This window comes from Myiozetetes cayanensis, unplaced genomic scaffold (genome assembly GCF_022539395.1).
Source record: "Myiozetetes cayanensis isolate MyiCay16 unplaced genomic scaffold, myiCay2020 scf3, whole genome shotgun sequence".
Lineage (NCBI taxonomy): Eukaryota > Metazoa > Chordata > Aves > Passeriformes > Tyrannidae > Myiozetetes > Myiozetetes cayanensis.
In genome coordinates this window covers 53,465,553-53,481,047 of record NW_026087521.1, presented here as the reverse complement: position 1 = coordinate 53,481,047, position 15,495 = coordinate 53,465,553, and the positions used below count along the sequence as shown (strand labels likewise).

Here is a 15,495-nt window from a genome sequence, read left to right as displayed (position 1 = left end):
AAAAGCATAAGAGTTGGAAAGACTGTAAGTCATCCAAAAGAACAGAGGAAAGCAGAGTTTCCATGCTGGTATTCAGTTTGCTGAGAGCTTTCCCAAGCATCAGCAACACAATACAGCTCCAGTGTAGGCTCTGGTTTAAATTTTCAAGAGCATGTAAGACTACAGTGCAAATTCCGCCTGAAATTAGAGGGGTTTGTGCATCCCAGTGCCACATACACTTCTGAAAACTGTGTATCTGCTGTGACCAACACCAGCAGAACCGTAATGTCTCTCTTGAGGTGGTTGCCAGAAGTCAGGACCCTGCAGTTGGAGGAGGTGCCAGGGCAGAAGAGCAGAAACAGCATACCATCAGGACAATGATGCTACCCAGGGCCTGAGCCTCTTGCTACGTGTTAGACAGTTTCTTGCCAGAATCACAGAATGATAGAATTGCCTGGGTCGGAGAGGATCTTGGAGATCATCTAGTTCCAACTTCCCTGCTGCGCACAGGGACACCTTTCACTAGACCAGGTTTCTCAGAGCTCCATCCAGTCAGGCCTTGAACACTTTCATGGGGTGGGACATTTCCAGCTTCTCTGAGCAGCCTATTTCAATGTCTCACTACCCTCACAGTAAAGAATTTTTTCTTTTAGTTTTTCTCTTTTAGTTTTTCTAAACATATGTTCTTTCAGAATTCAATTTACTTCCTAAATTCTTTATCACTTCCCAACATTTGGAAATGTGTTCTTTAAGGATTTTTGCAAGAAGTCAGTGTCTTGTGCATTCAGTTTCTCTGTTTAGAGAGGTTGTCAGAGATGGCAGGATGTCTCTTCGTCAGAAGCGAATCACTTCCCGATGTTCAACATGCTTCATTAAGCCACTGATACATATAAAGGTGCAACAATTTGATTGTCTTATTGCTGCATTCCTGTAGATGTATAAAAGAAATCCTCTCTGCTTGCCCGGGTAGCTATTTAACTGGAAGTCTAGGCTTCACAAATCTTATTTGTATTTTCAGTTTGCAAAGCTGTCAGTGATTTCTATATAGCAGTTTCATGATATATATAGCAGTTTCATGCTTTATCTCCTGAAGATAATGGGTGTGCACAGACCAAACCGAGTGCAAATGGAACCATTTCCCAAGAGCTACGCCCTGCACACAAAATGAGCTAGTCTGTTTCCTCTGTTGCCTATTACTTTTGTAATGACAAGTGAGGAAAAGAAGATGAGGAAAAAACATTTTAAATGACAAAATATCATTGTAAGATGATCAGACTTTCAAGTAGATTGCAAAGGACAATGACTAAAGCCATGAACAATAGTGAAAAATTTCCTAGTGAAAAGTAAATCTGAATATTATGATAATACTCTCTGGCTTTAATATCCCCCAGAACAAATTATGATGTGCTACTTCTTGGAAACAATATATTATTTCCTCATTTTATTCTTGCTTTGGAAATCCCGTTGACACCTAATAGCTGCGGTGTTCTCTCAGTGGTAATATCCCCTTGTCAATGAGCTTATGGAGGCCTTTTGTAGCCTGTCTCTGTTCAGTATCAATACTTGCTTATCAGCAAAGCCAGACCCAGCTCAACTGGAGCAGGCAGCATGAGGAAAGAAATCCTGTGCTAATCCTTGAATACTGTAGAGCCATCTCCTTCTGAAAGTCAGCTGAGTTGGCACACTGTCTCCATTTCCTATTTCCCAAGCGTATTGTGGTCATTCCCACCCCAAGTAATAGTGACACTAATGCTTCCATTAAGGCTAATACTTACACACTTGCTGCCCACCATTATAGTAAAGAAAATCAAGAGACAGCAGTACAAACCTGACAATTTGTAGAGATAAATGCTTTGCATATTAAATGGATGAAGTTGTAAGCAGGAAGTAAGCAGGGCTCCAAAGACCCCGTCTCTTTCCTTCCGAGCCTTCAATCTGATGCAGCTCATGTTGTGCATTTTAAGACATGCTCCAAGTTTCCTCCAGCAACCGTACAAGTCCTGATTTCATGGTGATAAGAGTGAAAGTGGCACCAGACACGCCATTAATAGAGTAGGGATTTCCTTCAGCTGAGAGATGTGCTGCTTTGAAGAGTGCTGATCTGAATAAAATCAAGGAGCTGAGTGTATTTAATATGTAGGGCCTGCCAATATGCATTAGGGCTCATCCAGATAAGAGATGCCTAAGGGACTGACAACTCTCAGGGTCTCAGAGGAAACTGCAGCAGCTTGCCCAGTGCTAATGAGGCTCCTGTCTTGATTATGATCACGTACTCTTCCTCATTCCTATACCATTTTCTTTCTACTCTATTTCAGTTCTGCCACAATAGGCTGGTTATTTAAAACGCAGGTAAACGAAATATTTTGTTACTATAGAGTGAACTAAACATGTTGTGGGAAAAAAAAGTGCTATGGGCTGTGAAAGGGAAGAGAAAATTCACAAAGAGGTTATAATATACATCAAATAGATAGTTATCAATTAACTGATGACTATAAGAAGGATTTTCTGTTTGGAGCACAAATTGTATTACTTTTTATATGTTTATAAGACAAAAATCAATTACATACTTCCAAATAATGAATCCTCAAACACGGCTTCATAATTTCTGCAATGCGTCAATGCTTCTAATTAATTTTAAGATGTCACAAAAATTCCGTTTCTTTCCCAAATGTGTTATGCTTCTGGGGGCTAGAAAGTTTGCCTTCAAACATTTCAAGTTTCTAAACCATCTGTAGTGCTAGTATATTCCATCTAAGTTTTGCTACCATTTGCATCCACTTCTGTTCTCCCTCTTGCATAATTTTCTGCCTGTTTGCCTATCCATTCTTTCTACTCAAGCTGGATGGTGTGGAAGCTCTCCATGATTGGCTCCAGACATCAGAAACTATGCTTAGGCAGAAAGCATCAGAAAATATGATACATGAGTGTCGGAATCAGATTAGATTCTGGACCCAGACAAAGTCCTGAGAGATCAGGCTAATGGGCTGGGCCCAGGGATGGAAATAAAGCACAGTATGATTTTAACAGAGTCTTCTGCTATCAGCTCGTTGAATGATCACTCAGTGTCAATGCCTTGGTTTCCTCACTTAAGAAGACCAGCTTTATTTTGCAGTGTGGAGAGAAACTGCAAGGCTTAGCTCGCACACCTCCATGCTGCCAAGCGTGAGCAGCTTCAAGAGCTCTGGTTCCCCTGCTGATCAATAGCTGAATTCCAAAGCTTTTAAGGGTTACAAAATTGGTCGGCCTTATGTAAGAACCCAACCACCAAACCTTTCAAGGGTTGGCAAATATGTAACTGCCGTGACTGGGGACAAAATATGTATTCTTGAAGGAAAAGAATGTGTCATTTAGAACCATTTTTTAACAGGGAATGTAAAGTATGAGTCTGCGCAGCTATTTTGGGTTATCCTTCTCCTATGCTCTCTGAACTTCTTTCACAAGGGAAGAAGACAAGGAAGGGGAAGAGGGGAAGAGAGAGCATGAGCAGTTCTGCAGCTGGACAGCCCAAGCACTGTGGGAGGCACTCAAGCCACACACATTGATGTGAGCTCCTGCAGGGTATCCACAAAAATATGGTGTGACTAACTGGTTACAAAGAGCGTGAGCATTGCAGGAGGCAGAACAGAAACAGGAACATCCTACAAACCTCACACTGAAGTTGTCTGAGAGACACGCTGGGGCCTCCCTTTCTACTTTGTCCTGACTTGCAGGACAGGTAGGTAGTAGCTATTTATGTATAATTATATGATGGTACAACTAATGATTAAAGCAGCATTGCAAAGTATTCCTATTCCACTCTGGGACAATCTGCATTTTTCAGAGCTAAGTAGCGCTGTCCCACATGACTGAAGCTTACTGAAAAAAGCCACTTTTACTGTGGATACATATTTACAGGAAAAAAAAAAAAAAAAAAAAAAGACTAGACTGCAAGAGTAGCTGAAGAATCCAAAACAAACTCGGTAGTGCTCTGAGTAACAGCTAGAAAGCTGCCTTGCTTTGCTAGGTTTCTTTACAGATATTGCCCAGGCTGAGTGCCTGTGCCCTCATGATCATAAAGGCCAGGAGATTTAAAACTTTCTGGCCACCTGATAACAACTGCATTGCTTTGTCATCACTGTGCAGGCACAGAACTGGTTAAAAAACCAAACCAAACCGAAAAACAAATCACAGACCACAATTCTTAGCTTCAAGATTTCAGAGACCGGCATGGATGGCAAGGTGTTAACTACAGCTGGCTGAAGAAATGTGTTTATTCCGTGCAGCTTTGCAGAAAGCAATGCACTCACCCTGGCCTCCCCCCGTTAAGATGATGAGCCAAATTCTGCCTGTGCTTACACTTGCATATCTTTTCCACAGGCTGGAGCTGAAGGGCAGAGCTGATGTTCCTGCATGTTGCAGTACAGCAGGCAGTTCACTAAAACACACAGAACATTCTTCTCTATTTCAAGACTGTACAAACACCCAAAACTGATCTTATGGATTCTGTGGATAGAAAGAGTGGTTCATTTCTGTTCGGTTTCGTTTTTTTTTTTTTTCTTTTTTTTTTTCTTATGGACTTTTTACTTTGAACAAGTCACTGACTACATAAATAAAGCATGAAAAGGGTAAACTGGATCAAGTCCAAGAGAGACTGAAATGTGCAGTGATACAAAAACAGATTGCAGGGGTGTTCAATAAGATACAAAGTAAGTACAACAGCTGCAAAAATTTAAAATTAAATCTACCTGAAAATCATATTACTTTTTAATAGGGAAGAATATAGAGATTCTCAGCTCAGCTGAGTACTGCTAATGTCACTGGACTCCTATTTCAGAGCTGATCACTGAAGAAACTTTTGTTGATACCCAGAAGGTGTTAATTATATAAGTAAGTAGTGTATGAATGATCTTTTATAAATAAACTACATTAGACAAAACAATCTCTGTCCCCTTTCCTATCTACTTCAATTCAAAAACAGTAACCACACATGATTCAGTGATGGGGTTATGAAAATCTGGTATCATCACTGAATTTCATCAAAGTATTGAATCTCCTTCACATTTTGGTGATAGGCCCTGCACATCCACATGTATTTTCCTAAATGGTGCAGGAACAACCCCGGTTAAACCACTTCATATGGCAATCCAAATGTAAAACCAAGGCAAGAGAGGACCATTTTGTGAACATGAATACTGTACACAGCATGATAACAAATTTATGAAGTCCTTCACTATTATCAGTTTAATCACTTGCTCTTGTCTTGCTTCAGCTCTCCATCATTAGTATCTCATTTCTGAAAGAGGATAATTGCTTTGGATCTCTTCAATTACTACTGAAGCACTGCAGAGTACTTCTAAAAAATCAAATGGATTTGAAGACTAGGATCATTGAGCCTGGCCTCCCACTAGTGCAGCTTCTGTAGTTTCTCCCAACTCCTGCTGTTGTGAGTTTATAATTTCTGATTGAAAAAACAACTCCAAGGCTAGTTTGTAAATATACTCACCAGCTGGTCCAAACCAGTCCTGGATCTAAGCCATGGCCACTGCAGTGGTAAAGCAGCAGCTCCCTGAAAGCCCAAGTGAAGAAAACAGTGATTCCTCCCAGCTTCAGCAAGGACTGCATGACCAAATGATACCCCAATGCAAAGACACTTGCTTAAGCATCCCAGGAGAGCTCAGATGTTCATCTGTAAACCAGAAGCTCTCTCCTGGGCATCTAGATTGTGAGCAGCAGCTGCTGACAGTGCATCATCTGCAGAGCTAGTCAGTGTCTGGCAGCAGTCCCTACCTGAGCTGATTTTTCAGTTTGTGCTGCCCTGAAAGTTGAACAAGAAACATTGCCAAGTGATGCAAGGGATGGCATCTGGTTTGTCAGCCTTGGCCCTGCACTCCTTCTGTCTGTTCATCACTGACCCTCATGGCAGAGCTCATCCCCTGGGGTTGCTGCCAGCCTTGGCCCACTAAGCTTTCTTTGCTAGCAAGCAGCAGCGAGGTTGCTGATCAAAATATTGGTCTTGCTGGCACCTCCATGCAATCACGGCACCTGTCTGATGCTCCTTAATACTAATGAAGGAGCAGCAGGAATCTTTTGGCAAGAGAAACAGCTGGAAAACCTAGATAGAAACTGAGTATTTCCAGCTAGTAAGTATAACACCTGCTCTGTGTTAGCGAAGGCATGTGAATTTTGCCAAGAGGAAATGCAGAACCTGTAGTTGGTTTAAACGGACACTCTGGTTGTATTTTGGGCTTCAGAAATGTTCTTTAGAGGCTCACAAAGATTTATTGCTGATGATTATTGGATAGGGACCTGAGCAATCTGACCTAGTGGAAGGTGTCCCTTCCCATGGCAAGGTTGGGGAGTCAGGGGTGGAAATAGATAATCTTTAAGGTCCCTTCCAAACCAACTCATTCTATGATTCTATTATTATTTCACCTCCCCCACCAGCTGCTAGCCCTGACCACACCATGGAACAGGCATGTGCTATGCTGTCTTTAAAAAATCAGAGTTTTCCTTACCTGCCCATAGCCTTTGATGCTCTATCACTAAGCATAAAACCATGCATTTAGGAGATTAAACAACTAAAGTGCCTATTCATTCGTCACCACCTATTCTGCTGTTGGAAAATAGAGTGGTCTTGCAGCACTGTAGGAAGGTAAACAGGTATTGCTTCTATTCGTCCAAGGTGCGGGAGGCTCTGGAGAAAGTTGCAGTTGTAGAGGCCTCACTAAGAATTAAACCCTGTTGGTGTTATCTGTATTTTGAAGCCAGAGGACACCTACTTCAGAACTACCTCAGGCTCTTCAGCAGATCCCAACCATCCATCAACCAGATGGAGAGAAGGGCAGACTAACAGAGGAGGAGCTGAAGGTGTAGGTTCTTCTTAACAGAAGCACCAAGATCTTTTCAGCCATAGCTCTATGGGAGGAATGGGAGGAATTACAGTGCAGAAACTGTCTGTAAGGGTAGATTGAAGACCAGAGTGTTAATTTCAAAGAAATCTGGCCACTTCATTTTTTTCCCCCTCCAAAACAGCACAATAAGTAGTCCAAAATTTCTTGTAAATTTTGATTTAAATATCCCATTCATTCACAGGCTTTCTTTTTCAAACAATGTTTTCAAAGATGGCATTTTCGGAGTTACAGTTAAATTTCCAGTCTTACACCTGATGAACTGTAGTGTTACAATGGAGAGATGCTACACTGACATAATCCTGGCTGACTGCTTCTAACAGTGGGGTTGAAGGAGCATTATGAAGTTTGAATATTACAAGTTCACAGCATGTTGCTGTTATTATTTATTCCAGTCAACCAAAGACGGCCACAAAACTTTTCTGTCCAAAAGATGAAGTGCCTCAGCAATCAGAAATGCATGTCTTATATCCTCCTCTGATTATTTCATTACTTTTAATGGAACCTTTCCCAAACTCCAATATTGCTTGCAACTTAGCAGAACAGATCATAAAAACTGCAACTACCTGAGAAAGGAGGTAGTCAATTCCTTCCCTTCTAGCTCAGGCAAAATTCTCATCAACTTCAAAGGCATTCTTACTGAAATAAAAGATGTTTGGTGGTTAAATGTGATCCCTCTCTCTTTCTGACTGCAGCAGGAGGCAGATGATCTTGCACAGCTGGCATGACTTTTACAGGAGATGTCAGACTGCTCAAGGTCCGTGTCTGCCCTGGGTGACTAAAGGCACTGTCCTGCTCTTTCTGTGGATCACACCTAAGGAGGGGACGGTCTGACCCTGGGGCTCAGCAAAAGAGGCAGTGCTTTCTTTCAAACACAGAGGCATGACATATCAAGCCAGAGGCCCATGAACTGTGACCAAGAGTCAGAGACATCAAAGAATCTTCCTGGGAAAAGCCTTCCCCCACATTAATAGGAGTTGTCAGCTCTAGCTCTTGACAGGCACCATCCTCTCCTATGCCTTGAGTTTCTTAGGAGCTGGTGCCTTGAATGGCCTCGAGAAGCTCTTATACACTAAACTGCCCCTGTGGGAAACAGCGTGGGAAGCACTGACTGAAAGGCTCTGCTGAATTATTAAGATTGCCCAGAGTAAACCAAGGTAACCTTCATGTGAATTCCTGTCAATCTCTTTCAGTTTTATTATAAAGCAGCACCCCCCTACCTCACCTACTCCTCTCTTTTCTGTTAAAAGAGACTTCACAAGGCTGCTGGAGTAAGAAAGCCTGCTCAAAAGATTAACTAAACACACCCAGGCCTATTTTAGATAGAAGCATCAAGCTAAATACAGCAGCCTTGAGCTGCTGGAGACAGCGCATTGTTTCATCCAATCCGACTTGCCAAAGTGCAATCAATGCTTTAGCAACTAGAAAGGGAAAGACAGGCACTGAGTCTCATCTTTATGCAGCAAAACAAGAACTTTGGGGCTAAAAAAAGGAATAAGTGCTTCCTAACTTGTCACATTATTTGGTTTTGTCAAGCCCACTTCAGAGAACAGCCATGTGTCAAGGGTGTTTCCCTGCCCACATGCTGAGTCCACAGCCTCTGGCAGCTAACTGTGACAGGCACAGTGCATCAGAGGTGTGTGTGGTGACTCAGTGACAGAAACACACGGTCCCATCGCCTCTGGAACCATGTGATCATTCTTTATATCAAATTTCCATTTTATTTTTCCCTGCTCTAGAGCAGTGGCTATGAACAACTGTGCTGTGCTGGTAAGTTGAATGAGAAAACTTCTGGTTTTCTTGACTTCTTTCTCTGAGAAAGATCTGTATTTTCTAGCAGCTTCCTCTGGAGTTTGTCAGTGTGTTCTGCAGAATCAAGAAAAGGTGTTTCTGCAGCCAAGAAGGTCTTTGACATGTTCCTGGGCTGCCATGCACTACAGGACTGTTCAGCCTTACTCTGAACTCAGCAAAGTACAGATAAAATGTGGGAGAAAGATGACAGCATTACGGATATGTTAATTGTATTACAAAAAAGAAGACAACTACACAGGACCAAGATACACTATATTAAAAAATAATACCTTTTACCTAAAAAGGGAGCGTTACTATATTTTAAACAACAGATCTTAAAGGTCTGAACCACCTTGGAGCTGAATCTTCTGCTGCTTTTTTGATTTTGCTTTTCTAATAGCTCTGTGTTAATATGCTTTTGTTCATGAACTTAATTTAGTGGTGGTGAAAGCCTACCAGTACTTCTAGATTTAAAGTATGTTGCATTGGCTACATAAGAGATACGATGTAAACATTTCTGGCTATTTTTTTGCACCAAGTTTGGAAGTCCTGAGTTGCAGAGGAGTGGGACTTTCTCCATTCACTTGGATGGCAATCAGTTAACTGATTATTTGACTCCAAATAATGTGAATGGCTTTAGCTATCACTTTTACCAAAAAGTGGCTTATCAGTATCCTTTCTTAAATGGCTCTGTGGTTCCAAAGGCCTGGAATCAGCAAGTTAAAAAACTTTTTCCCTCTGTGTTTGTGCCATTGCCAACTAAAATTAAATTGTAAATTAAAATGAAGGGCTTGGGGTAGCACAGTTTTACATTCAAGGTAGCTCAACAAATAACCATTTTAAACTTTGAAGACCTTGCTGAAGACACTGGTTGCCATATTTTAAAAGAAGTTGGTATGTGTATGTTTGCTCCTTCGTATGAGATGAAATAAGGCAGCCAATGCTTTTCCATGGTTTCCATGGAAGTATACAGGGAAGAAGCGCTGGCTCTAGCACATGCTGAGTGCAAGAAATAAATTGACCAAACTCCATAAAGTTTGCCAAAAACAAAACTTCCCTCTTCAAAAAAATAGGCACACCCCTCTCTCTTACTGTGTACAGCCCTTCACCAGGCTCTCCTACCATTTTCCTCCCTGTAACACAGACTCTGACGTCTTTTTCCAATGCACAGGTGTTGGTGTTCTTTAGGTTGGAGTACGGTACAACACAGCAGTTGTCTGCCTTATTCATAGCCCAATCTGATAATTTACAGCAAAATTTAATGTGCCTTTAAAAACTACTGCAGTTACTCTCTCAGAAGTGATTTGAAGGCAATATTCCCAGTTTTGGGAAGCCCAGAAAAGGGGTCTTTCCTACCCCATCCAATCCACTTTTTTCTCCCACCCCCAACCATGCCAACTCATCACAGGCTATCCTGGGAAGGAGACAATCTTTTTCTGCCCTTTATGTCACTCTGGTGGCGGTGAAGAATGCAGCCCTTTGCAATGGAGGGTTGCCACCAGGACAAAAGATCATTTCCACCCAAAGACCACATCAAAGACCCTTCCTCCTACTTTTCCAAGGCCATCTCATTACTTTTTTCCCTCTTTATGAGCAGGGTCTAAATTACAAGCAAATGCCCTAGGCACCCTTTCCTGTGGCTAGTGTAATCTGCTAAAGACATCAAAGTCATACAGCACCCTTGCTTCAGCATTTGATCTGCCCAGATACAGTAGGATTATTCCTCATTAAACAGGTAATAGATGAGTATCTGGAACACGACAGCCAATAATACAGACATTGTTAGTTCTACATAATCACCTAATTTTCCTTGATGTCTCTATTATAAATATATATGAGTCTACAGTACTGGACTGGTAAATGATCTGCTACAATTGCTAATCAAATCTCTGCTATTTGTCAGCATTCAAAAAAGCTCCTTGACATTTTCAAACCTCTAGATGAGGTAGGAGAATACCACAGCAGACCACAAAGAATGGGAAGAAGTGAAAAATTATTCAGAATGAAGAGAGGGCATGGCTTCCCCCCTGCTTAAACAGAAAGGAAACCATTTTATCCCGTAAATAAAAGGCACATCTAAAATTGGAAGGTTTCCAATTCATCTCACCAGGTCTGTTTGAAAACTTTGTACAACTCTGGGGACACAAACCAGCCAAAACCACAGAGACCAGAGAGGAGAAGAACAACCTGGGGTGAGCTAGGGGGAGGGCAAAGAAGTGATGTTGTTTGACAGAAAATGTTCTTACAACAGCTCTGAAAATGCCCTGGGTGGTTTGTCTGACATTTGGAGTTATCAGTTTCACTTACCAATAGATTATCAGATCAAGTTGCTGCAACTTTATCAGGTATTAATTGCATCTGGGCCAGGGCAGCTTTTTGTTATGCCCATTTGGGAATTCTAGGCTTATTTGCTTAGCTATTAAAGAGGTAGGAATGGGATTTTTAGCCTAAAAATGTCAAAAAAGAATGAAATATCCTAGAGTATCTACCGAAAAACCTGACACTCTGGAGAATTTCCAGATTGAGTGAGAAGTGATCCGACACTCGTATAGACAGAGCAGCATCCTTTGAGGGGAGAACACCACAGTACAACACACCAGCCACCATGCAACAAAAAAAACCCCTCATTTTTATTTTTTTTTTTAAGGGGGATAAAAATGTTTTTTCTTCCTGGAAAGTGCAATGTAAATGACATAAACAAAACAATTATTTTAAAATAATGAAAGCAAAAATGCTTATTACAGAGTAGTTACAAAAGTTAAGGGCACTCAAATCCCATATTGCTTACACATATTCACAACCACCCCACAGGAAAAAAAAAAAAAAAAAGAAGAATGAATGGTACCCTTTCTGGGGGAGGAAGGGTGATACAGAGGATGCAGTGGCTAGTTTGTTGTTTGTTGTAATTAGCGTTAACATCAATAAAGAGCACAAGTTTTGCATCCCATCACGCCTCTCATTACTAGAGTACACAACCTCCTAACCTCCACCCAAGAAAATGATATCATTGCATGAATTAATCATCTGGACAATTAACGGCAAAAAGCGACCTCAGGTTTCCAGCACAGTGTCTGGCACCAGTGAATTGGCGATGACGTAACCTGCCCTGGGAATACGCTGGCGTTTTGCCCGTTCCTGAGCCTCACTGTTGACTCTGAGGGCAGAAGCAAACAATGTAGTCACCCAACCAGCAATAACTGCTGCAAGCGAACACCAGCCTACTGCTGCTGCAACGTCACAGGGATGCTCATCCTTCCAGCTCCACGGGTGCATCTCCCAAGGAAGATGCACACCCCAAAACCGGCAAGTGCGAATGACTTCCTCTGATGTGCAGAGAGACACGGACTCTCCAGGTGTGCTGAGTATGTGCCCTCTTTTTGGAAGGGAGAACCTCCTGCTCTGCCACCTGGGAGCTCTGCAGCCTTTTAGAATGTGGGAATAAGCAAGTTATTTAACTATTTCCCTGTTTCTGGGGTAGAGGGAAAGAAGTTTATTATGCTGGGGAGTTTGTTTTCAGACAGTCCGACTTTGCTTCATTTCTTAACTCACTCCATTGCTGTGAGTGCTCTGAAAGTTGGAATCAAACTCAACTATGATCATGTTTTTTCTATCTTAAAGGACCTCAAGGATTAGAAAGGTATGAGAAATCAAGAGACAAAACCCCTATAGCTTACAATATGTACCCTGTCTTAGATCTGTTTTTCAGTGAGCTATTCCAGGTGGCATGAGGAAAACCTGCATCTATCTTACAGGAATCTGCAGCATGTTCTCTTTTTTTATCACAAAATACAAATATCCTCTATAAGGTGCAGCACTTTTTTATCTGAACCAGGTGAGTGTCCCTTCAATTGGGGCATGTGCACAAGCTGTGACTCAGAGGGAGTCAGACTCAGCGTGCCACCTCCGTCAGCACATCCCAGAGACTTCAAGGGATTTCATGGGCAGAGTGTAGACATGAGCATGGAGGTGCTCTCTGATGGGAATATCAGGCATTCTCCCTACCTTCAGGCCACATAGGAAAACCACAGAAAAGAAAGAACTTTGGGTAGAAAAAAGTTGACACCCTGATGAAAGAAATTTCATGTCAGGCAGGAAGAAGAACTTACTTTGGCAAACAGGCTTAGTTAATCCAAGATGAGCAATTTTGTTGCTTCTCCCTGTAGGGCTTTCTCTCTTACTGCTCCTTTCTGAAGGAGCCTCTGGCTATTGCTTTCTGAGCAAGCAGAAAAAGCATGTCTCCCTCAACACTCATCATAAGAATTAGTTTCCAACAGAGATGAGGAGCATCACAGCATTCCACAGGTAAGCCACATCTTTGTCTCAACAACAGTTTCCTCTGGATCATGGCTTGAAAACAACGAGGTGGTAAAAACGTATGAGAAGCAGCTAAAGCCGTTAATGCCTTATAGTGAGCTGTGATCCCTGCCCCAATTAGTGACCAGACTAAGTTCACCCACTTCAGGACAGCTGTGTCTCAAAGGCTTGCAAAAATGTAAGGTGAAGAAGTGTGATTATAACATCATCCTTGCAAACAACATTCCCTGTCTACATGGCTTAATGCCACTTGCCACATTTGTAATCTGTCTTCCCTTACCTGCCCTGTCTGTTCAGCAGTCACTTGTTATCAGAGCAAAGGCAGTGAACCAAAAGGAAGGGCAGAGGCTAATTTGCTTGATGTGGTCCTGTTCTTCCAGATAACATTAATTTGTGGGCTCTAACCTTATCCTTAGAGATGTTCGCCTTTTCTTTACATCATTAAATGGGAAACAGCAAGTCTGTGGAAACAACTATCACTCTAGCAGCCGGCACACAGGATTGTCTGAGCATCATTTTCTCTAACCAGTCAGATAACCTGTCTGGATTCCACCACATCTACCCCCCTTTACTTTCCAGGTGTAGCTGGCTCAGCAGACAGAATTAATCCACTTTTGTACTCACTTGCACTCTCCATGTTAGAGAATCTGATTACACAGATTGCCTGCAATTTATCTCCACCTGCGATGACTAATGCTCCGGTTTGACCTCCTCTTTCCCATTTTAACATCTCACTGCAGATCCAATACATACACAGACAGATGCACACACACTTGCTCTGTTTTGTTTGCAAACAGCTTACTGAGAGCCTCGGCATCTTCATTTCCAATCAAACCAGAAAGCACTACTGTTTTCCCCCCTCTACCCATGAGGTAATTTCTCCCTTTTGTCTCCTCTCATTACATTTATACTGCTCAGGTTTCATACATTGCTGCTGGATCCACAAAAACCCCAGGCATCTGTCTGTACAGACACACATGGTGAACATGCAATGTTATATACCCCTGCAGCACACATAAAGACAAAGGCACACGTTACACACACTGAGCAACTGCCACCACATGCATTCTTGTTCCCTCCAAACCTCGCAGGAAAAAAATTGCCTGCAGAGTGCTTTCCTATAAACAAAAACAGCCTTACCTTTCCTTATTCCGCTAATCCAGGGGCCCTGGACCGATTCGCTTTCCCTCCTGCACACAAGCTGCCAGTCCCTCCTGCTTCACATTCACAGCACACCAGCAGGATTCACCGTCATCCCATTCTGCTGGATCCTTATCGCCCTATTGGCCAAAGCCAGACAGTAAATTCAATTAGGCTCCTCCTTATAACTATATTATCACAGGAACAGGAATGAATAATTTAGTAAAACAACAAGGGTGTGCAGGCTCCAGTGTCACAGACTTCACCCTGACTGTCAGGATTTTATCAAATAGAGGCAGATAAAGAAACCAGAATCTGTCTGTCACTCCTGAAAAGGAGACCTTAGATTATCCACTTGTATTTCCCATTCCATCCTTCTTGTCCTCCTCCCCCTTAGCCACGGCATTCCCTTTATATTGTTGAACATCCATTCACAGCCCACAACACAGTATTTCCCTGGTGAATGGTCATTACCATCTCAGTGGTTGCAGAGGTTTCTCCCCAGGCAAAGCAATACTGCAGAGCATCAAACGCTTTGACTGTCCCCTGAATGCGACGTGCGGGAAAAGAATGAAACTGTTCTGCAGAAGGGAGTGACAAGACAAGCAGATCATAAGGAAAAGGGAGAGTCTGCCTTGTATCTCACAATATCTTCTGTTCAGCAACTACATTGTCAGTCCATCAGTTCAGACACCCACAGAATGCAAGCACATGGTTCCTGAAAGAGAAAGGTTCAGAGATGCACTGTCCAGGGACTGTGATTTCACATGCTTGCTGTGGGAGTTTGAATCTCCACATCAAAAAATGCACCAAAGCAGCAATTTTTCCCCAGATGAAGTAATGGAACCCTTCTGGCTTTTTTTTCTCTTTTCTTTTTTCTAACCAGAAACCTCTAGTGACAAGTACCCACACCTATATTTCCTAAGAAGTAGTTTTCCCAAAATGAACAGTGCTCTTTTTCCTCAGGTGATGCTTTGTTTAAGAGTTACAAAGCATTTCAGATTCCCTTAACAAGGTCACTTCTGTCTAAGTCAAGCCTCCTGCCACCTCATTTGCCTGAAAAGTTTGACTCTTATGGGCAGCAGAGGAGCTCAGTGGGACAACCCATCCCACTCCCAGAAAAGACCGAAGCAGCCAACAGGTCTTTTTAATGACCATTTACAGCAATATTGAAAGCTATTGCTAATGCATGTTTGCGTGCACAGTATTGACTAACAAATCTATAATTTAACCGTAGCTAAAAAATAAATAAGCAGGATGAAGTTGCTGTTCTTCTTCCCTCAGAGGAGCCTGTGCCCCTTAGAGTCTAAGAACACTCTTTGTGCTCTGCTTCCGCTGTGCTAATATTTACTCAGTAGAGCAAAGGTACCTGCTATCATAATGA

At 42.2% G+C, this 15,495-nt stretch overlaps 1 protein-coding gene across 3 annotated transcripts in view; it reads right to left on the bottom strand.

Annotated features, from left to right (window-relative positions):
* The window catches only part of SYN3 (synapsin III), a 196,793-nt gene extending 182,192 nt beyond the window's left edge, over positions 1–14,601 (bottom strand). The window contains exons 1-2 of one of the 3 annotated variants that reach the window (XM_050323705.1): positions 14,586–14,601; positions 14,112–14,251 (exon numbers count right to left, since the gene is read on the bottom strand). The gene's annotated coding sequence lies outside the window, so the exon portion shown is untranslated. Of the gene's footprint in view, positions 1–14,111; positions 14,267–14,585 lie in introns of those variants that run through there. The other 2 variants (XM_050323704.1, XM_050323707.1) reach the window with 2 other exon arrangements.
* Positions 14,602–15,495: the final 894 nt, after the last annotated feature.